General features: G+C 47.7%; 1 long non-coding RNA gene across 1 annotated transcript in view; it reads left to right on the forward strand.

Annotated features, from left to right (window-relative positions):
* Positions 1 to 22,751, forward strand: part of LOC143305593 (uncharacterized) — a 185,156-nt gene that overhangs the window by 30,431 nt on the left and 131,974 nt on the right. The window contains exon 2 of the long non-coding RNA XR_013062636.1: positions 2,248 to 2,290. This is a non-coding gene — a long non-coding RNA (uncharacterized LOC143305593). The remainder of the gene's footprint in view (positions 1 to 2,247; positions 2,291 to 22,751) is intronic.

The following is a 22,751-nucleotide window of genomic DNA, read 5'->3' on the forward strand; positions in this document are numbered from 1 at the left end:
GTAGCGATTTATAACGAGTCCGGCTACCACGGTAGCAGATGACATTTATTAAAAGTTTCTGACCGAGCCACGACGAGCATCGATCTTCTTTCTCCGCTTAGCCTTCGTTTTTAAAGGCTCGTGTCCGTTCCTCGCCCGTCTTGTTACCCGGCTCCGCGACGAATACCGAACAGTTTAATAAGCAAGTGGTAGCCCACGATAAAGCGATACAAGATACACCGTGTACCATCCATCACGATGAACTCGCCACTCGTCGTTTACGCGTTACCAGAGCAGAGATCTCTCTTTCGTCCTGCAGCCTCGAATCGTTTTAAGCATCCTGTTCTCCTCTCGCTAGGTCTCGTTATTTTACGCCACCGACCAGTGGCCGTACTTTTTGCATGGAAGTTGGATTCAAAAGGAATATAAAGCGACGTAGGTCCTAGGCGGCGGGCAAACGATAAAAGCTCGATAAAAGGCGGCGCGGATCGACCCGTCATCCGGGCGGTCGCGTGCAAAAAATACGTTAATTCCGCGGAACTTGCATGACCGTGCAAATAAATAAAACGGCAAACACATACACAGGCGCGGCGTGGATCGACCCCGGTGCTAGCGTATTTTATATTTTATCCGGTTCGAATGATTGATTGCGGCTCCGCTCGGCTCAGCCGATAGCATCTCGCGGAATGCACGGCTGTACTTGTCGTTTCACGCATTGTTTATTATTGTCCGATGCTTTTATCGTGATCGTCTGCTCGAACGGACCGCGACAATTTTCACGGAGAGGGAGGAGAAAAAAGAATTAACGATTACGATTATCCTCGGCTAAGAACCTTATCCCCGACCTTTTTAATCGGTCGTTGTTTACGATTCGGTAGGGCGCACCGAGGCTTCCATTAACAAATTTACGGCCGTGTTTGATTAGATTGACGTGGAACGAGTTTCGCGTGTAATACCCGCGACGGGACGTCGTCGTTTTTCGCCCGGGACCGGAATAAAGAGGCGAGCAAGGATGCTGTATACGCGGAGGAAGGATAGTAATTACAGAAGCGGGACTGAAAACGCCGGGGTTCCATCAGACCCTGCGAGGCACGATCCTCGATAAGTATAGTTGTTTCAGGATCGCGTCGATGCCTCCTTCTACTCCCGCTATCTCATTTTATTGGTACAGGTTACGTGAAAAATTTATGTATTGCCCTCGACGCAGCACGATCGTGTTCGAGTATATACTCGGCAGGATTAGAGAAACCACGACTTTCCTACACGGCGCATGCTGCAATTTTAATCCTCCGCCGAACACTCTATTTATGTTACGTAGATGGACGTAGCCTGTTGAAATGTATAATCATCGGAATTTTCCAAAATATTTTCAAGGTGGAAGAAACAACGACCGTTGGGTCGTCGATCTTAGAAATTCCCAGTGTCAACTTTCTTTTTATCATTTTTTCCTCGACTTTCGTCTTAGGTACCTCGTGTTATTCCTGTTCTCCGGTGAACGGACTCGATCACCGGTACACGGCTACCCCCTTATTATCTTCCGATACAGTTTTGCCTGATTTTATTCCCCCCGATTGCCCTCTTTTTCTGTTATTTCATGGCTTATCCCTTCCTTAGTCCCTGCGATCCTTGGCTGAGCGCAGGATCGACGAATTCGTGCAAATTGCTCTGATTTTGTTTGTTGCACCGAGTCAGAGGCGGAAGAGTATTCTCCTCTCATATCTGCGTCGAGTGCTCGATGCAGATCCTCCCGGTCGATCGTCACGCTCGACTTCCTCGGCGTTGCAGAGCGCAGAGTATAATGTATCCAATTAATGCCCGCGGGACAATCGGCGCAAGTTTCTTACCAACTGTCCCGCAAATTGCCGCGATAAACGGGCACTGGCAATCTTGTCCGAGCGGTATCGCGAGACGGAAACGCCGGACGCTACCGAAACACTCTTCCACCCTCGTCTGTTTGTTTATTTCGATGCTCGGGACAAAGGTTTTCTCTTTTGTGAGAGCCTAGAAAGCATTACCAGGGACTAATGCAGGTTGCTTCACAGCAACCCGGACTACTGGGAAGTATTGATGTCCTGGCAAACGCTTCGGCCACTTCCTAGCGATTGTGCTAGCCTGACCCCATGCTTGCCAGGAATCAATGACAAATCCACCGGTTAGCCTTCTTGCTTGTCAGCTTTTTAATCGGGCCGATCGACCTACCGTTGGTCCACTCATCTAAGGAATAATGGAGCTTCAAAGACTGATCAGTCTCCTGCTTGTGTGTTTCAGGATTCGAGGGAGAGCAATTTGGATTCAGCGCGGGCTCGCACTGGTAAGTGTTTATTAAAAATTGATATGCATGTTTGGTGAACACTTGATTCTTCGAGTACGTGTATAGATAAACGAGAATCTAAGTTCGAGAGGGTTCAGTAGTTTCGCGCTAGGTGGCAGCAGACTCGAGTCTTGCTAGAAAATTTTAGGCCGGTATTCACAGTCGCATTGGTTAGATTCACAGTTGCCGTATAAGCAATCTTAAGCATTTGCTTAGGAAAGTAAATGCTTATCGCTGCAGATTCACAGTCGATACTCAAGAAAGTCTTAAGCTCTTATGAATTCATAGTCGAATAAGTCCGCGTTACTTGTAGAAAACGGGTTCTTATTTGGCTTCATTGAGGTTATGTTTTTAAGTCGACGATATTCAGGACTTAAGCACGCGTTTGAAGGCGGTATGGTGCAGTGTTGAACAATTTATTTTGATTAATTGTGGAAAATTATTTTTAAAAAAGTACAGAATGGAGTTGGACTTTGCGGATATCAAGGACAGTGATTATAATTTGTGTATATATCCACGAATATCGAGACGATATATTCGAGACGGGAGTGATCCAATTCAAAAAGCGCGTCACTAATTAACAAATAATGCTACATCTTCAAGAAGCATTTTGATTGGTTGTTACAGCAAAGTATCGACGGAAATAGCCGAACGTTAAATAAGCATTGCTTAAGCATGGACTTAACTAAGCAAAGTTTAAGCATCGCTTCCTTAACTAAGTAGGCCTTATTCGCCGACTGTGAGTGGTATTGTGCAGTGTTGAACAATTTATTTTGATTAATTGTGGAAAATTATTTTTAAAAAAGTACTGAATGGAGTTGGACTTTGCGGATATCGAGGACAGTGATTATAATTTGTGTATATATCCACGAATATCGAGACGATATATTCGAGACGGGAGTGATCCAATTCAAAAAGCGCGTCACTAATTAACAAATAATGCTACATCTTCAAGAAGCATTTTGATTGGTTGTTACAGCAGAGAATCGACGGAAATAGCCGAACGTTAAATAAGCATTGCTTAAGCATGGACTTAACTAAGCAAAGTTTAAGCATCGCTTCCTTAACTAAGTAGGCCTTATTCGCCGACTGTGAGTGGTATTGTGCAGTGTTGAACAATTTATTTTGATTAATTGTGGAAAATTATTTTTAAAAAAGTACTGAATGGAGTTGGACTTTGCGGATATCGAGGACAGTGATTATAATTTGTATATATATCCACGAATATCGAGACGATATATTCGAGACGGGAGTGATCCAATTCAAAAAGCGCGTCACTAATTAACAAATAATGCTACATCTTCAAGAAGCATTTTGATTGGTTGTTACAGCAGAGAATCGACGGAAATAGCCGAACGTTAAATAAGCATTGCTTAAGCATGGACTTAACTAAGCAAAGTTTAAGCATCGCTTCCTTAACTAAGTAGGCCGTATTCGCCGACTGTGAGTGGTATTGTGCAGTGTTGAACAATTTATTTTGATTAATTGTGGAAAATCATTTTTAAAAAAGTAGAGAATGGAGTTGGACTTTGCGGATATCGAGGACAGTGATTATAATTTGTGTATATATCCACGAATATCGAGACGATATATTCGAGACGGGAGTGATCCAATTCAAAAAGCGCGTCACTAATTAACAAATAATGCTACATTTTCAAGAATCATTTTGATTGGTTGTTACAGTAGAGAATCGACGGAAGTAGCCGAATGTCTTAAGACTTTGTTTAAGTTGCGACTGTGAATACGGCCCTTATTGTCTTAATTTACTAAAAATTTGAATTATACAGTAAAATAGTACTTGATAAGTAAACATTTCTAATAGAATATTTTTATTACTATATTATTGAACTAAGAATAAAATTAGAAATCGAAAAATGCACCAATTTGAGGTGCATCTTTGTTTACTTCCGAGTCCTAGTGAAAAAGCAAACTTTCGGGGAGAATCTAGGGTTCCCTATATCCACCTTCTTCTTTCTTTAAAAGAAGCAAACAAGTTTATTGGCTCGTAAAATGCCGCGAAGCAAACAAACGATCCGGTTGTATAAGGCAACTTTATAGCCAGTTCTTGTCGAGATTATTTCAGTTTTAGGATCGTGTACCGCATTGTGCGTTAGGTAATATCTAGTTGTTTTTAAATCAAGGCAAATTGGACGGGTAGGAAGGTGTAGAAAATATAAAATCTGTAAAGTAGCCATAGGGAAGCAGCAAGTGGTAAGAGCAGTCTCGTAACTCGTTCGCGAGTGGAGTAGTTTTTTTTTGCAGTCGAGGTAGACTTTTTTCTCAGTCCCGATCCGTCGTTATCCGTTGGCTCTCCGCATAACTCGAGGCAGATTCTAGTTGAGGCGCAGATTTATTAGCGATAGAGCAGTTCGATAGGCAGTCGTGCATCACCACGCCCAGTCCCTGGTGCCCGAGCATGCAGCACACACCTGGTACACCTCGATGCAACGATGTGCAACAACACCCCGGCGAGAGAAACGCAACGTAATGCAAGCTGCTTCAGTGCTATGGCTTCCAATGCATCGACCGATATCTCTCGCCCCTGGGCCCAACCGTGCAACCGAACGAACCTAACCTCCAAGCTTCTACAATTTTCTTTTTAGTTATTTATCGTGAAATATGTTTTCTTCCTTGGAGGTACGAATTGACACGCTTGAAATTATTTCATAGCACTTAGGTTTCATTAAAGTGAGGTTAGGAAGGGGTAAGGCGAGGGTTGAAAATTCGTTCAGAATCGAGGCGCTAATTAGAAGGAAATCGAGTGCGAACGAGCGAGCTTATCGAGTATGATCAGGCCGCCACCGCCGAGTACATCGCGAAAGAGATAAAGAGGCAGAGAATCTGTGTCAGAGGTTGCTTATGCCTCGGATTTATGGGTTTGATTACCAGCCGCGCCATACGTGCCGCGATTTTGTATGGTTAAATCGTGATCGTCCACGCCTCCTATCTCTTTCTCTTTCTCCACCCTCTACGGTGTTCACCCCTTGCCCGATCTCAAGTATAAAGTTATCGCATTCTCGGCCTGGTAAGTGTCCATTGTCTACTTTCAGGCCTGCATTATTCCTCGTGCCCGCGTCTCGGGCCACTCTTGCAACTTACCTGCGATGTAATTTCACTTTTACAGCCGCGTCGGATTGACCGACGATAATCTCGATACGCCTCCCATCTTCTACTTCTTCTTCTCCTCCTCCTTCACTGTTTGAGTTGCGATCGTTCGACGAAACCTTCCGACGATTCCTCGCTCGGTTTAATGAAATCGTGTTCGTTCGGTGTAGGCTTAGCTTTTTACGTAAGCCTCACCGCGGGAAGAAGTGTGCCGAGTGCAAAGGGTTAATTTTCGACGCGAACCAGTCATCGTGGAACGGGGGGGATATTGGGTAACGGTAAATATTAATACCGGCACACCGTACCGAAAAGAATTAATCTCGTATCGACGCGGGGACCCTGGGACCCCGGGAGGTTCATGCGTTACGAAACAAGTGGGTCACCGTGCGATTGAATTTTTCAGCAACGCGTACTTACGCGTCGGTCTTATCGATCATCCGATCTACCGATCAGTGTTAATTTAAATAAAACGAGAATCCGTGTTCTCTTTACACAAAATTCTCATGGTAGTCGATTTGAGGTATGCAGGTACCCGAAGACTGGGTCGGGAATTTTTAGGGTTCAGGGGGATTTTGAAAGTTTTTGAGGTGGAGAAATTTTCGGGATTTTGCTCGACCTGACCTGGTAAATTATTACCCGACTCTACCCGACCCGAATTTTCGGGTACCCGACACCCCTACCCATCGACAAACAACGACAAATCATTGTACACGACCAAGCAGTGAGAAAAACGGTGTCGGTCCGTGGATAGACAGCAGCAACGAGAGATCACAAGTACTAAAACGAAGCGGAAGGGCTGTGGGCCCGAAGGGCCTGCTGAAGGGCGATCGAGGAGGTAAGGCAGGCAAGATGGAGCGTGAATGAGGCGCTAACGACCAGTGATTACCGAGCTGCAGTGTACACGTAAAAGCGCGTACGAGACGTGGTCGAAGCACGGGGAGGAGGATGTGTAATCGTGCGTGTGGCACCAAATAATCGAGCGTGTAGGTGAGGATGTCCATCAATCCTGGACGGCAGGACCTCCCGCGACGTTTCTCATCTTCTCGCCAACGAACGTCCGCCGTCTGCCCGACACCGTCCACCGTCCCATGGACTTCTGCTTTGCCCACGTTTCGACAGAGTCCGGCCCTCAAGATTGATGCACCCTGGCGTAACGGTGGATCGCGCGGACCACGGAGAGAACGCGACAGTGGGATATCGGTTAAAAATCAACGTAGAACACCGTCCACAGAACGGTTAGAAAGAAAAATTCTGTGCTAATTATCCTGCTCGGTGGCCTCGAACCGAGTCGAGATAACAAGGCTACACCGTAAGAACGGGTTAAAAGCATCTCGCATCTTCTCAACACCTCATCTCTCACGGGCAAGAAGCGTTGATGATGTTCGAAAACTGGTCGGCTCATTAGTATGTGAAGGGTGGGTGCCACCTACTGGGCGGGGCAGCGGGTCATTGAAACAATGGTGTTGTGACTAGACATCATCGAGCTGGTAGGCCACGTGGAGCAGAGAGTCTGATCGATTCCATCCCGATGATCGATCGATCCACCATCATTCCACCCCCGTACTCTTCCTACTTCTTCCCTCGAACCATCGAAAATCATGAAAATGAAGATTTTAATTATTCCCGACTATCGTTTGTGAGGTGGGGTCATTAATCCGAAGGGAGACGCGGGGGGGGAGACAGAAGCGGTGGATATAAATCAGACGTAGGTAGGATGGTTTTTTAAAATCGAAGCAGGAAGCATCGTTTATTCGATCGATCGCTAATAGATCTCCACCGCGAGAGGATCATTAATTATGCCGTAATACACGTCGAGGATGCGAGCCCATTCTTTTTTCACTTTCGCGTGTCAGCGAAACGAGTCGAAGCCGGGAACGAGTTCAGGTAAACTGGACGGCATTCGAGGTTAGTCCACGGGGCCCTAGCCCTTTCCTTCTGCTCCCTCGAGAAAAGGGTACACCAGAGAGTGCCAGTCATATATTAGAGAACCGTTGGGGACACCTAACAAGCTAGCAGGACACGTTTCCCAGAATCATGGGTACCTGCTGCTGCTGCTGTTGTTGCTGCCGCGCCGCGTCGTTGCGAACAACCCTCTGACTATTCCCCCCCCCCCCCCGCTTTTTCTTTTTATTATATCTCGTCTCTTCTTTGCGCCGTACGTTAGTTCACGCGTCAACGATTATTTTTCTTCGACCCCCGCCCTCGATGTATCATCGACCTCGCGAATCCGGTCGATCATTCGGAAAATTTCTATCGATCCGCCGCGCCGGCTGCACTTGTCCGGGCGGAAAAGAAAATAAGGACAAAACCCGGGCGGTAAATCCGGGACTGATTAAAGAAGGTCGGGTTAAGGGATGCCCGATACGGGCTGGCCGGTTAAGCAGCAGTCTCTAATCGTAAAAGGAATAGAGGAGCGTGTGAATCGTTTCGAGAGTAATAGTGTTATCAGACGCGAGTCGTGTAGGACACGATGTGTTTCTGATACTAGGACAACGCGCTACCTGAACCGAAGAGAAGTCCTCGAACGGTTGTCCATTCCGAACAAAATCAACTAACTCGATTTACATTATTTTTCTTCTTTATATTGTAGATCCTGGAAATGATAGCGTTAATTATAAATTATTTAGTCGTGGGAGGAAATATTGAATTTATTGAAAATTTGCACTGTTCGAAGATCGTTCACGGATTTCTCTGTCGCAGACGGTCCCTACTAAATTCGAAAGCCCGTACAAGTTATCGCGATCGTTTCGTTTAATTAAGACTCGTTTTTATTTCTGTTAAAGTCGTCGGGGTATTTTAGGAACTCGCTCCCGCACCGGGATTCCTAATTTATTAACCCAAGCGGAAAATTGCGGGAAAATTGTGTTGGAGAGAAAAACAGCAGAAAATTTCAAATACTACTTTAAGAAATCATAAACTAAATCATTTGAAATGATTTTAGCGTTGAAATATGCAAATTGACATTAGAGGAGAGCATATATTTCTTCTTGTTAATAATAATAATTCCAGAACAGGTTAAGGCGGTGTAAAAGAAAACTGCCGGATTAATGATAGCGTCGATGAGCCACCTGGAGAACGGTTGCTCCAGCTACCAGATAATTAGGCCTTCCAGAAATTATTTATCAAATAATTTCTAATTCAAGTCCATTTTATGAAATATAAAAGAAAATTGATAGGTACACAGGTTTTTTTGCTAGCCACAAAAGGTGTCTGTTAGGATGGTAATGGAATTATCGGTTGGGACACGTTGTACCAGGTTGATTGACTTGACGGGTGTACAATGGGAAACGTCAATAACAATTGCCTCGATCGCTTCCTTATTTGTAATCGAACGATACTCGCGAGGCCCGTTCCCGAATTATTCCCAAACGTGATCGTCGGCTTTCACGTCCTTCACACCTACCGGGATGAATGTTAATGCGCGCTTAGCTGGAACGTCAGAACCGGCATAGAAATTGTACTGCCACACACGTTGATCGAAAGTATGCTACGGAATTTTTCCTAGATTACCATCGAATGAAATTTCTTCGTTGCAAACGATTCGAACGTTTGCGTGACTATTTACTTGGACATGTAGAATTGCGATATAAGGAAAATGATGATATAGGGGAAGGATTATCAGAAATTTTAATTTTTAAATAGGATAACGTGTACAATTGTTGATCCATATAGAATGATTGATTCCCAAAATGGCGGACCATAAAGAGAACCACAATTTTAATATAATTTTCTATCTAATATTATTTTCTTTTGTTTAAAAATAATATCCTTCTATTATTTTAGTCACGATTAACCCAGGCTCCACCGTTCAAGGGTTAAATAACAAAATATAATTCATAATAATTGTATACGTAATCTTGTTAAAGGGTTAAAGAAATTCTGAGCAAAGTTTCGATCGATGACAACATAGAGGCCGAATAGAAACAAAGCAAGAAAGTAGTAGGGTGATTGAGGGGAGGGAAGAAAGGGTTGGACGAGTCGAAGGGGTCAAGGGTAAGGCATTCCACGAGTTGACACTCGTAGCTGGCCCGAATGTTTCGGATGGTTTTCTTTCCTCTTCGACCTTTTGTCCCCTCTCGGTTGCATCCTCGTCCACGCTGGCTATGGGTTCCAGCTGGATCCAACACGGCGTGTTATGGGCTCGGGTTCAGGCACAGGCACAGTCACAGTCTCAGGCACAACCTCCGAGCAGAGGAGAACCGTGCTGTACTACGGTTCGTGTTCTCGGTTCTTGGAATCGCTAATTAGTGTCCTCCTTGTTTTATTCCCGTGCCGCTCGTCCCTCTGCCTGAAAATCCTTGTCCACACGCTGCCCACGACGATGCTCCTCTCATCCCCTTCGTCGAACCTCGCAGCCAATCTTCGATTGACACGTACCATGACGATTTCATCCGTTTCGTAACTGCCTGTATCTTTTTTCAACCCTTTGTCCTTCTCAGTAGATAAACTGGATAAACGTGGCAACACGAGGGTTGATCAAACGATTCCGCAGAAAATCCTTGGAAAACGAGAGCTCGATCCTCGGAGGCGTTAATTACCAAGGATTTCTTTTTCTTCACCCAACTCGAAGATCGCGCTTGTTCACAGCTATTCGGAGAATGCCATACGTTCTCGTAACGAGTCGAGATCGAAAGCGTCGAAGGTTTATCGATTTCTTTAACGAATATCTCGGATGCCTTACACTTCTTTACGAACCTTCACACCTCGGACGTATATCGAGGCATCTTCGCCTGCCGATTTGATCCAGCGACTGGATCCCCTTTCTCGGAATCACTAATTAGTGTCCTTCTCGCTTTCTTCCTTTCCAATCAGCGGCGAAGGGACCAGTCGTCGAATCCGATTCGAAGCAACTCGATTCCTCTACCAGACAGACTGTCGCCCCTGTCCCTGCTTCTCTGTATACGTACACAGGATCCTTCTTCTTTTTTAAATCTTCGATTAATTTATGAATCGATTCAGTGTTTTATATTAAATAATTTGAAGAAAACGATGAGACACTTTGGAAAAGAGGTTGCCGAAGTGGACGAGGGACATCCTCGGTGGTAGAAGCGCGTGTCGTGCGACAGCCCGAGGAATATCTGCACGTCCTTTGGCAGCAATAAGAACGGCACACGGAATAAAGGAGAAACGTGACCGGCGCTCCTCGCAATTTACGTCAAAAGCGGCGTCGTGGATTCCCGCATACCGAATAACGACGTCGTCGAGAATAATGTCGCCTATGTAGATTCGATCCCGATAGGAAAATACCACGCCGGTATCTCTCGCAGCAGTGCCACGTAGAGAGGCGAAAAAAAAATGGAAAGAAAAAGGAGTAAAGGAAAGAAACGGGCGAAACGAACGGAACAGGGTGTTCTTCCACCGGTCAACGAGCTGTTGCAAGATGAAATGAGTGGATAAAGAAAAGGTTCTCCTCTGAGTCCTTCCTTCTCGAATCTTACGCTAATTCGGTTGATTATTCGTTTATCGAGAAACCTTAACCCGAAGGGTTTACGTTTCATCCCTTTCGATGGATAATGACAATTTCGCGTCATTGAAGGATTCTAACGAGCGCGGTTTTACCTGTTGCACCGGAGCCCGGAGGTCCTGCGGTTGTCGAAAGGATTCAGCAACAACAGCCAGCACAATGCGCCGCCGCGGTTGCGTCCCGGCAACGGATAGCAGTTTTTTGCCCAATTGAATTGAATGTAAAACACGGCCTTACATCAATCTGAGCCGCGAGGCTGAGTGACCAGAGTGATTTAAGTATCTCGGCCTGGCCGCGCTCTTTAGAGCTTTCGTGGAGAAAGAGGACTCCGGGGGCCGGCGTCAAGATTCAGCGAGCCTCCCCGTACTCCTTTCGGTATTTCCAGAGAAACACCAACGGATAACTCGCTTCTTCTTCTTCTTCGTCATCGTCTTCTTCTTCTTCGTGGGTCGTTCAACTTCTTTTACCCAGCGACGGAAGAAAATTCTCGAATAACGTTCAAAGATTCGAGCGTTAGATTGAGAGAAGTTAGAGGAAGGATTTTAAATAGTGTCAGAAATGGTTGAATTGTATTATGTTTGGTGGAAGTAGGCAGGAGAGACCACCGTGTTCGTTAACGCGACGAACCGAGTCAATCCATCAGTCTCGTTCCTTCCGATCGCCTAAAACTCGTGTTCTTTTACCGCGACCGAGTTCAAGAATAACGTCCACTTCGACAGGGACACGTATCGTTCGGACGCACGTAGAATTTATAGTCGGACGGGGCCGTTCGATTCTTCTTCCATAACCGCGGCCAGCATCTGGAGCGTTTTATGATAATTGGCTGGGTGGCTTGCCGGCACCGGCCGCCACCGCCTTTTGCTCTCGTATGATAGATTTTTTGCCCTACGACCCGGCATCCGCCGTGAATATCAACGATAGCCTCGCCGATTTTCGCCGAAAGTATTATTCCGTCTTTCGTCGAACTATGCCAACTCTTTTATCTTTGTACATCGTTGGAAAAAGATACATTTGTTTCTTGTTTGGTCGAAAATCTTGATTAGACCTGTGATTTTGTCGGATTTTGTCTAAATATCCGGGTAATTACAGGGATAGAGTATTTGAGTAACACATATCCGGATATTTTTTGTTGTCCCGAGTATTTCCCGGGTACCTCTCATTTTCCCGGGTATCTCCCGGGTACCCAGGTACCCAAATACTCGTATCACAAAAATCAAAACTCCACACGAATTCAGATGCCGTTCGCCGCTCGCGTCCGTATCAATAGTAAATCACCCGGCCTCGTGGCAAATGCGGCACGTAAAACTCGAGACTCACGGCGTTGATGCTCTAACGCAGCGTTCCACGGTGACAAACTCCACCAGGCGAACAACATTCCCCGTCCTCGATTCTTTCTTTTCCCCGTGGAAGAACGCGCGCCATTGTTCTTCGAATTCCTTCCCCTTCGATCCCTCCTCGTTTCGCCCCCATCTATTTGTCGTCCGCTTCCCTAATATCGCCGTTTAAAAGAAGCCCGATGCATCGAAATTGGGGCAACGATTAACCTCTTTCGGAATACCGACGTACCCGTAGCGTGTATACCACCTATGCGGCAATATTCGCCGGCAATTTAAGCATCCATCGAGAGGCTGGGGCACACGCGATGCGCCGGTGGTTCGTCAAGAGTACCGGGCCTCGTGAGGGGTGAAACAAAGTGGAAAGAGGTTTGGCCAATGATCAAACGCGATGTTTCGTCGCGTGCGCTCGCGCGATTCGCAATCGTTGCCCGTACACGTACGGCTACACCGGTGGACACACGTACGGCAGGAGGCCGGTGGACAGGGGAGGACGGTGTGAGTAAAGGTGGATACCACGGGACAGAGCCAGGTATATACCTTTGCTATACCAAACCGTTGTCTTAAGGCTACCATATATTACGTCTGATGCCGTGGGTCTCGCAGCTCCCTATCCTCCTCCCACCTGCGCTCGCATCTCGGGATCGTTCCTCCTCTCGTGTTCACTTCCGAGATAGACGAAGAGAGCCGAGATAGAACGAGGGGGGCAAAGGCAAGCTCAGCCGAGAGGAGAGTGGTTCGAAGAGGTCCCACAGGCCCCGTGTCGTCGCGGGCATTCCTGGAGCTGATTTTATTTGTAGGATGTCAAGCAGTCAGAGGCACCGAGGGACCAACTGAGGGACGCAGAATGCCAGCCTGGGACTCGGGGGATAGGGAGGGACAGAGAGAGAGAGGGAGAGAGTGGGACAGGTTGCTTCGAGGAGGGTGAGTCGAAAAGAGGCGGAGAGGGAGAGACAGTGAGGAGCAGTGCACCGGGCATGGGACCCGGATCGGACCCAGACCGGACAGCACCAAACGGCAATTAATTCCCCTACGGATTTATCGTGTCCAAGTCCGAGTTTGCCGATCGGAGCTCGCGGATCCTATTACCCTCGCGGGCCTCGATCATTTTTACCCGCCAGCACACTGGCAACAGCAGCATCCTAGCTGCCAATCATTTCGACGCTTCCTCGAGGAAAGCGAACGAATTTTCCGAAGCTCTCCCGCGGAGATTCCCAACGGAATTTCGCGTTTCCTTAAACGGCCCGGGTCAGCAGGCCGGGATACCCGGCGCGATAACGTTTCGTTTTATGATACGCGTATCCGTGTCTCCGTACGTGGACGGAATCTGTGCCGCGTCCTCTTGGCTCCTGTCAAACGGCAGCGGAGCTGCTCGAAACTCCGTCGCGAGATAAGACGGCAACATAGTCGGCTCATCGTCCTGTGTCATCGAGTTAATTAACCAAAACGTATTACGAAGGGGGAGGGTCGAACGCGGAGGACGGTTCGAAATTCCTCGCCGAGGTTGGAGAGAACGATCGGACGTCGCTAGACACGGCTACCGTCTTTGATTATCGAGCAGAAGCATTTTTCTCGGCGAAGATGCGGCCGCGTAGATAAGGGTGACCGAGGATGGCTGTCGAGATTCGACGTTACCCCGGCTAAATATCGAGACCCACTAATTTCACTTGTGCGTGGGCCGGGTTAGGTTAGGAAATTTCCAAAATCTTGGAGATTCCTTTCGAATTCGCATCATCGCCACAGTGTGTTGTTTCGGCAATCTAGCAGGACCAAAATATTGCACCAAAGAAATACTAATTATCGTTGGTTTTATTTATGGATTTGTTAATATTTATTTTCATTTTTATTTTTAACACAGTACATCTCGAAAACAAAAGCAGTTAGCCCTATAAGACCTATACAATTTTTTGCTCAGCATAAAAAATACTATCAAAAACCATCGTCAAAGGCGGCCAAGTTATCGGAATCGTGCCGCATCGTCGTTGATCGCGATGGGAAAAATTAGTCTGCTCGCAGGGCGTACGTCCATCGAGAGCCGTAATGGTTCGTGGATTCTCGTCACGACCATAGATCGTTGGGTGCCGTGGTAGCCGGGACTGCCCGCTGGGCGTCCCAACACTATCGCTCCCGGATCAGCCACGAATTTCAGAAGCTACCAACTTATATATATCCGTGCCGTTTATGTATGTTTATGCCTGTGTGCGGCCCAGTGTTTACGGACCCCCTGCTGTACACGGCCGCGGCTCTCGCGCTCTTCCATCGCGAAAAGAAGCGAACGAAAGGGGGCTGTGTATCCTCTCGGTACCCGGGCGGTGTCGATGTTCCAACGGCGGGAAAAACGCGTAATAATTTGCGGCTCGTCTGTCCGTTGCCTTTCGTTCACTAATCAATTTCAGTACATTGATTGATCATCGTGCCTACACCTTTTTTTATTCCCTTCCCATTTCCCTCCTCTCGGTCCGTTTCACCTTCATTGTTTATCGATCCGTGATCGATTCCCTGGCTGATCAATCGAATGGAAATTTCGTTCGAATGTACTCGTTTTGTTCGTTTATTTTATTTCTTTCTTTTTTTTCTTTTTTTCTCGTTCATTCGGCTTGCGATGATTTATGGCGGGGATATGTAAAGCAGCGCTTCGTCGAACGGTTAACCGAGTCGATTACACGCGCTGTCTCGCTACGCGGCCTCGTTTTTCGACGCTGATTTTTATGATAAATTAATCCGCGTTTCGAAACACGGCCGGTCCGGCTCGATCGTCGATAAACGGGTCGTTTAGAATTCGGAGGGAAAGAAATTCCTTACAAAATGCTCCCTTTGAACAATCGCGGGATCGAGTGGTTTGTAAACGCCTACACGAGACGAGATTTAATTACTTGACCAGTTTATTAATACTTAATGTGTCCTGCCGCTCGTCCTCCTCGTCGAAACGTTCTAAAAGCGGATCCTTCGAGGGGGAAGGAATAAAAAGGAAGTCACGACGAAACCCGCCTTTACGACACTGTCGGAATGGCTGGTTCGGCCCTTTTTACGCGCGGATTTTTAATTGAATTAAACGATGATAAATAATCGGACGGCAGGAGAATGGTGGATTTTTCTGGACTCTGTATTCGAGTCTGTTTTTTCATCCGAATCTGGATTTCTATCTTACGTGGACGTGTTCCATTTTCCAGTAAGGTAAAAGCGCCAATAGTTGACCAGTTAAGAACATTTTTTTCTGTAAATAACAATCAAGGTTTGCTTCTTTATTAAATAGAGAGACTCTATATTATCCGGATTCTATTAATCGCGTCAGAAGTTGACCCTACTGTCAATTATGTTTTTTGAGGTTCAGTTAATTATTTTTCGCGTTTTCCTGAAAAATGTTCAACTACTGATACCAGGTGAATTACTGGTGCCTTGGTTACCTTAGCGGTCTTCTAGAAAATCGAAGGAATTTCAGGGGTGTTTGGCGACCCCTATCGAGGGATCGAAGATTCGAATGGGAAAGGAGGCGGTTCGTGGTCCGCGAAGAGAGAGAAAGAGAGAAAGGGGGCCCGGGGCCCATTTATCATACAGGAAACAATAGGAACTGGCAAAACACGTGCTTCGCGCGCGCTCCGCAAAACCAGCCGAGGCGCAGCCCTAGAGAGAAAGAGGGAGATTCGAGAGGAGAGGGTCCAGATACATAATACGCCGAGGTAGAAAACAAGCGAAAAAGAAGAGCCTGGACCACGAGTCTCCACGAGAGAGAGAAAGAGAGAGAGAGAGAGAGAGCGGGGCCAACAGGGTGACCGGTCCTCCCTTCATTTGTTAAAACAATATAACAATTCATTTTTGTCACATCCACTGTCGAAGAGCTTTTATTGTGACGGGGAGCCCCTCGGAATTGTTTCACCGCTGGCCAAACTATTGTCAACCGAGCGTGTTCAGGGCCGGACGAATATCTGAAAACAAGTCGTCCCTTCATCTTACAGAACATTCGTCAACCCTGTTTAATTTTTTCATTTTTCCAACACGAGTAATTCAATCGTATTTTTTAAACACTGGTTTCCTAAACTTTTAACGTACATTTTTAAAAGTTTCAAGTCGAAACCTGTAAGATTTGATAATTTTTAACCAAAAATTGTTGGTCCCCTAAGACGAAGCGCAGCCTGGAGGTTTAACGAAGTTGCCGTAAAGGAAATAAAAATGAAAGAAAAATTCTAATGCAACGAATGGAGGGCATAATAGAATCTTCGGGGAAGGAGCAGAACCGTGTTGCTGAAAGTTTAAAGCGTGACGATAGATTCGCAGCGAGGAACGCCATTATGGATGAAGCGAACTGAGGCCGGTCTTCCTGGTCCGCCGCCATAAGTTAGCTGCCACCGGGTTGAACCCAGGCCGCATGAGAGATACTCGCGGCAGCGCATTATTTACATATTTATACATTAAACGCTCGTCCCCTGAACACCGGGCCGGCCGTGGAGAAAGAGAAGCGATCCTCGGGGATCCCTTGTCGCCCCTTTCGGGGGATACGAATCGGCGAAATTTGTGCGGTGACCAAGTCGATTCCGCATGCGAGTTTCGTCGATAAAATTCTCGCCAGGTTCCCTTCGCGCGTCCACCTCCACCTCCAGGCTGGAAGGAACGAATAAACGAGCTCTGTTTCGACGCCGCTGTCGCGTGGAAAAGTGGAATTTTATCTTCGACAGGGGGGCATAAGTTCGGCAAGTAACAGGATAGGAGAGGACGTGGAACCGGTGCGTTATTAAATTACTGGCCAACGGGTGTTTCTCTTCCAGCCCTCTGTCCGTGTGCGGTTTTGGCAGAGGCGCGGAATTTATCTCGCGGATCCAATTGCAGCTTAGAATCTTTCTCAGGTAAACGTAGCCGAGCGAGAGAGAGAGGAATAAAAATGAAGTTCGATCAGGTTGAATGGCGAAGCTACGGGGACAGTTTTAACCTGGTCTCGTTTCGCGATGCATTCGAACGGGGAAGCGTGAGCTTGCGATATCGCGGGCTGGAAAGAAAAGCGTTTCCGACGTGTTTCATGCAGGAAAGATAACGGGGGCTTACGGTCACATGAAACGCGTCAGAAGGAAGTATGAAGATTTATCGCGGGCGGGATCGGTGCTCCGCTACCTCAAACCCGCGCGGCCGGCCGCGCACGAGCGATCGATAATTCCTTGCTCGTTTGCTCCCGCGGCCTAACGCAAGCTTGCAAAGCCCGTTTCGAACGCGATAAAGTCGTTAACGCGCATTATCGCCGGCCAACGTTTCCCAAGGCCAACGGGAATGCTGAATAATACAACGTTCGCTTTATGGATCGACCCGGTGAGCTTTCGCCGCCTGGTAAACAGCCCTAATGCTCTTCGTCTTCTTTAAAGCTGCATCCAAAATTTAAATGGAACGTAGGGGTAACGGTAGAAATTAGCGTCGAGGAGGCTGGTCCGAGCGAAAGTGACGCATAATTTACATGGCTGTCGACGTGCATCCTCGAGCGATAAAACTCGGTCCCCTGGTAAAGCGATCCACGTTGATTTCGTATGCGATCCGCGGGGGCCCGTCAAAACGCGCCGACTATGTCGCGGGATCCTCCCAATAAAACACGCCACTCTCCACGATCCACAGAGATATACAGTCCTCCTGCAAAGTATCACTGTTATCCTTTCGATTTTCCTTCTAAACTGGGACCCTTCTTCTTTCTTACTTCACGATTATTCGCAGTTGGCTGATTTCTCTCATCTTCACGGTAGAGGAGTAATGAAATCGTAGGTCCTTTCTTATAGCCAGACGGTAGACACACGTTACCAGGTCGTAACTCTGTCCAACATTCTCGTTAACATATTTTCGGCCAGGACTGTATGCCCGGTCGAGTATAGAGCGGGCCAGCAGCCTTCTATGAGTAGCTTTTCGACGCTGGAATTCCTCGCGAGGCATCACAAAGGAGCCGCTGCTGGCCCGTTTCTCTCTCGCGACCGTACCAGTTCTGGATCCCCCATTTTCGACGCAGCGCCATTTTGGTGAATCGCTTCGTAACGGCGAGTTGCTGTTCTCGGTGTTGTAGGAGAGAAATTTCGTACTCCGTATCCCGGCATAATTATGCAAAAACATGGAGGGGGCGAGGGAAGGGAGCAGCGTTGAAATCGGTCGAGATCAAAACAACGCGGACGGGTCGGACAAATTGTTGGATTTATGGATCGACGACGGGGCGAGAGAGGCCTCTTTCCAGCTCGATCCACCCCGTGGTTATCGTCAAAATCTCCGTAGCTTCCGAGAAGGAGACGAGCGGGAAGCAGAGGGCCGAACGGGAGGACGAAAAAAGCGGAACCGGCTACGAATGTAAAGGCCCTCCACCACTCTTGCGATCTCCTAACGCTGTTCCTTTAGAAGGAGAATATTTTTACTTTTCCAAGCAGTTTCGGAATAATCGAGAGGCGCTGCATCAACGAAGCGGATGGGTGCCGTTTCGGGCCGAAAACGCCGCGGCTAGATTTCTATTCGCGATTAGGACGCGTATATACGCGTTCTCCGGCTACGTGACGTGAATGCTCGTCAGACGTGTGCCTCTCGTTGAACGCACGGAATATCGGGTTTCTGGCCTCTAACGACACCATCTGTTCCGTATCCGTGGGCCATTTAACCCACGCCCCGGCGAGCTTCGAATAATTTCTTTCATCGTCGACGATAACGCCGTGTACATTTCCGCTTCAAAGTAGTCGGTTAACAAATAAGCGCGTTGAATCCGCGACGCGACGCCTTCCGCTTGGACGTCTTCGATTCTGTCAGCGAGAGGCAGGGTCACGGCAGGGACAATGGTAATTACAAGCGGGCCCATTAAGGCCAATGCGTCGCTCCGCATGGGGCAGGTGTTTTTAGCCCGTTCTCCCACACGGGATCGACAGCGATGGCTATGAAGATTCCTCGAGATCGATCGAATCCTCCCACATCCTCAGTCAATGTGTTAATAATTATTTTATAGACGAGACACTTAAAGTTATTTTCTACTACTAGCGATTCTCTTTCTTACGCGATTACACAACTCTACTTCTGACTCTGATTCGTGTAGCAATCGAGAAAAACCAACGGGTGTTTCGTCTCGGGATCGTCTGTCAGATTCGTCAGTGGGGCTGACAACAGACGATCCCTGCCCCAGACACCTATCACACCGCGGTTCGAAACTTGTATTTATTCGAACTGCATGCCGGGCGAGCGCTTGCGAGAAACCGTTCTCACCTCGCCGCCACCTAGCGGTCCCCGGCCCGAACTCAAGGCGTCCGGGAGGCGAAACCTCCTCCATTAAACGATTGCGACATTCGTATTCTTATTCCGATGGGAAAGTGTTCTAGTACTGTTTTTAAAAACAGTATTTCAATCTGATTTTGTAAGTGGCGGGAATGAGGATTGGGACCAGTAGGAATTCTTGAATGTTACTGAGGTTCCAAGGGTCAAGCGTATGACCAAGGCTAGAGACAGAATTTAGAGTTTACTTATCCTAACCAAAACTCGAGAAGTAAAAACATTTTCTTACACTATAACGGTACCCAACACAATTATAAAAATACTCCTATGGACTCTGGGAAACGTTAGGCATTGATGGACTTAGGTTATTAGAATGGAAAATCAATCGTGACGGTTGGAAGGTTAAGGATTTGGTAGCTTGGATTGGTTCACAGACATCGCTGGACCCGCGAGACGCATCGCGCGCGGTGCCCAGAGGGTGATTCAGCGAATAGTCGACGAGTTTGAGCGAGGAGAGCACCGTGGCCGGCGGCGTGCAAGTCTTATGGGGTCTTAAGGGCCGTTTCTCGCGCATTGTTTCAGACCCCCGCGGGGCCGTAGCCTCGCGAGTCATCCGGGAAAATTAGTTCGTCCGCGGGGGGTTCCTTGTTACGACGGAGGCGCCCTTTCCTCCTCTTCCTCCTTCCACTCCTCCTTGCCAGGCCTATCAAGACATGTGCGCGCGACACGTGAGAAACTTTTTACGAACCGCTATCCACCGACCGCATTTCGTCTCTTTACACCTACGGGAGACAATCGATTCTTTGATTATTGTGTTTGAAGTACCCCCCTACTTCTCCCTCCCCACGGGTACTCGAAGATCCGTGTTGGGAATTCTTTTTACCAATTTGATTATTAGAGGATCTGATTCGATTCGATCTTTATTATACTTGATTCAGTTATTAGATTCGGGTACCCGAATACCCTTTCAAATCTTAATAATTGATACTCTTTTTTTCTTCAATTTTACAAGTTTTCTAACTTTAGAAAAATGTCCCAACTTTAGGAATTTCTAATTTTACTCGTAGGTTTAGATTTAAAACAATCTCTCCTCACTTTTTCCACCTCTGAATGAAATACACTTGGTGAAAGTTGGTACCGGCGTTAGAAAGGCCCGCTGGTGTATCTCCGATCAAACTTTCGGCTTGTCCGACTTGTAATTTGACCGTTTAAGCTACGTCTCCTGCGGAGTGAGATCGGTCTCCACGTTTTCAAAGTCATTCCTCTAGCCTCGACTTGTTACGTAACACATGATACCTCTGTTTCTGAAACAACACCCTAATCGTGCACAAATACATTCGAGTATTCTTTCTTGAAAATCCGACGGCGAGCAGTTACCGAACCGACGGGACAGGTCGAGATGAATTATCCTCGACGAAACAAAGAAACACTTGTTCCATCGGCTGGAACCCGGCGAAATACCCGTGTACATGATTATACTTTTTAATGATTCCAATTGACGAATCCAAAGGCCGAGGGGAAAGAGTTGGAGAAGCGACGGTTCAGCCGTGAGGGAAATAAAGCGACACTTGTTTCGTCGCGTCGAGCGGAGGAAGTGGAATGGCCGTACAAGTTACACGCGATAATTACGATTGAAAAGCGCGTTTCGAGGGCCTCGCGAGGCGTGAACGACACGAATAGGGCGTTGATTTGACGACACTCCCATAGGGTCTGCTCGAGACAAGCCGCATGCATAATGCATCGCGAGCCTTAGCGTTTATGCATTGTTCTTTGACACCGAATGCTCTAACGAACGCGTGCTTCCTCGTCTTTTAAAACCAACCGATCCCTTCCCAGACGAATTAAAGGAGAATGCACCTTTCTATGCCCGCATTTTCAAGAAAATCACGATCGATCATCCCCTTTCGACGATTCGACCGAGAAGAAAGTACAAATCCGAGGGCGATTTAACAGGAAACATGGAATTTCGAGGAGGACAAAGCCGAGGATCGATCCATCACTGTACCATTGACAGAGACGATCCGTTAACCGATCGAAGAAGCGTCATTTCTTCGTCTGTTATTATTTCCTGTGCAACCAGGAGCAGCTTTTTCCCCCAGGAAGAGGACACCGTCTGGCAGATGGAAGCGGATAAAACGTTGTCTAGGCGATCGAATCTAATTAATTCGCGGCGATTACTAATTGGACGTCTCGCGGGGCTCGATTACCCGTGATCCATGACGGTTGGATAGAACGCTTTGACCTCTGCGCGTTGAAATATCTCCAATTACGGGTCGGCGTTCTGTGTCGGCGAGTTAAAATACTTGCAAGGTGCCGCCCGTTCTTCTTCTTCTTCTTCTCCTTGCGTCCTCTTAGCCGTACCCTGTGTCAACGAGAGCGTACGACCGGCGAGAGGAAAAGTATCGACGGGAAGAAACAGCCCCTATGGGGATGCGCTTTTCGTAGCTGGTTTATCGAGGGAACGGTAAGCAATCGGACCGATCGATCGATGCGGTAGCGATGGCGAACGCTGTGCTCACCTACCAGAACATCCCTACCGGCTACTGGCTCTCTCTCCTAAGCCAGATACGCCATCTTCTTCAAAGGGGAGAGCCCGGTCGTACGAAGTCGAGGCTCGATCTGATATCTCGAGCCGCCTCCATCGGCTATCCTGCCGATTCTTTCCCTTCCTCTCGTTCCCTTCACGCTCCGCGGACTCTGTCCGACTCGCCCACGGAGTCGGATGTCCGTGATTTTTCGCGGGCAGCCGAGAAAACGCGAGTTTCTCCGTGCTGTCGGAAGTTCAGGGTGTTCGGGTCCCGGACCGACCCATCCATCGTTCGGGTGTCCACTCGGCTCGTTAGCGATTCCGCATCAGTTGTCCCTGTTCCCTCGATCTCTCGTCTTTTTTAGTGGACCCACGAGCGAGGCTAGCCGAGCCGCGGGCTCCCCTTGACGCGGGACCACCCCGTCTACCCGACAGGTATCCCCGTCTGTCACGTGACCTGTCATGGATCCTACCCCGTGAGACGCGGCCCGTACCCCCTGCCCACCTCCTCGAGGCGCTAAACGCGCATAACTTTTTCCCTTCCACGTGGGAAAGAAGCAGGTCCCGACTGGCCCTCTCCCTAAGCTCTGACAAGCTCTTGAAATCCGATGCTGAGGTGAAGGAAATTTTCGGATTCCAAGAGGTGTACACTTTCGAGACTCGTCGTCGGAGGTGGACTCTGCTGCGGCACTTACGAGCTGCGAAAGGGAGCAGCGTCGCGGGTAATTGATTCGTCAGTGCCGGTACGTTTACACCGTTTTAAGTAAGGCGCGTTCAGGTTCGCTGCAGACGAGTAGCGACAGTCGGAGTCCTGGTTGGAAGCTGTAAACT

The sequence above is a fragment of the Osmia lignaria genome, chromosome 8 (genome assembly GCF_051020975.1).
Source record: "Osmia lignaria lignaria isolate PbOS001 chromosome 8, iyOsmLign1, whole genome shotgun sequence".
In the NCBI taxonomy this organism is placed as follows: domain Eukaryota; kingdom Metazoa; phylum Arthropoda; class Insecta; order Hymenoptera; family Megachilidae; genus Osmia; species Osmia lignaria.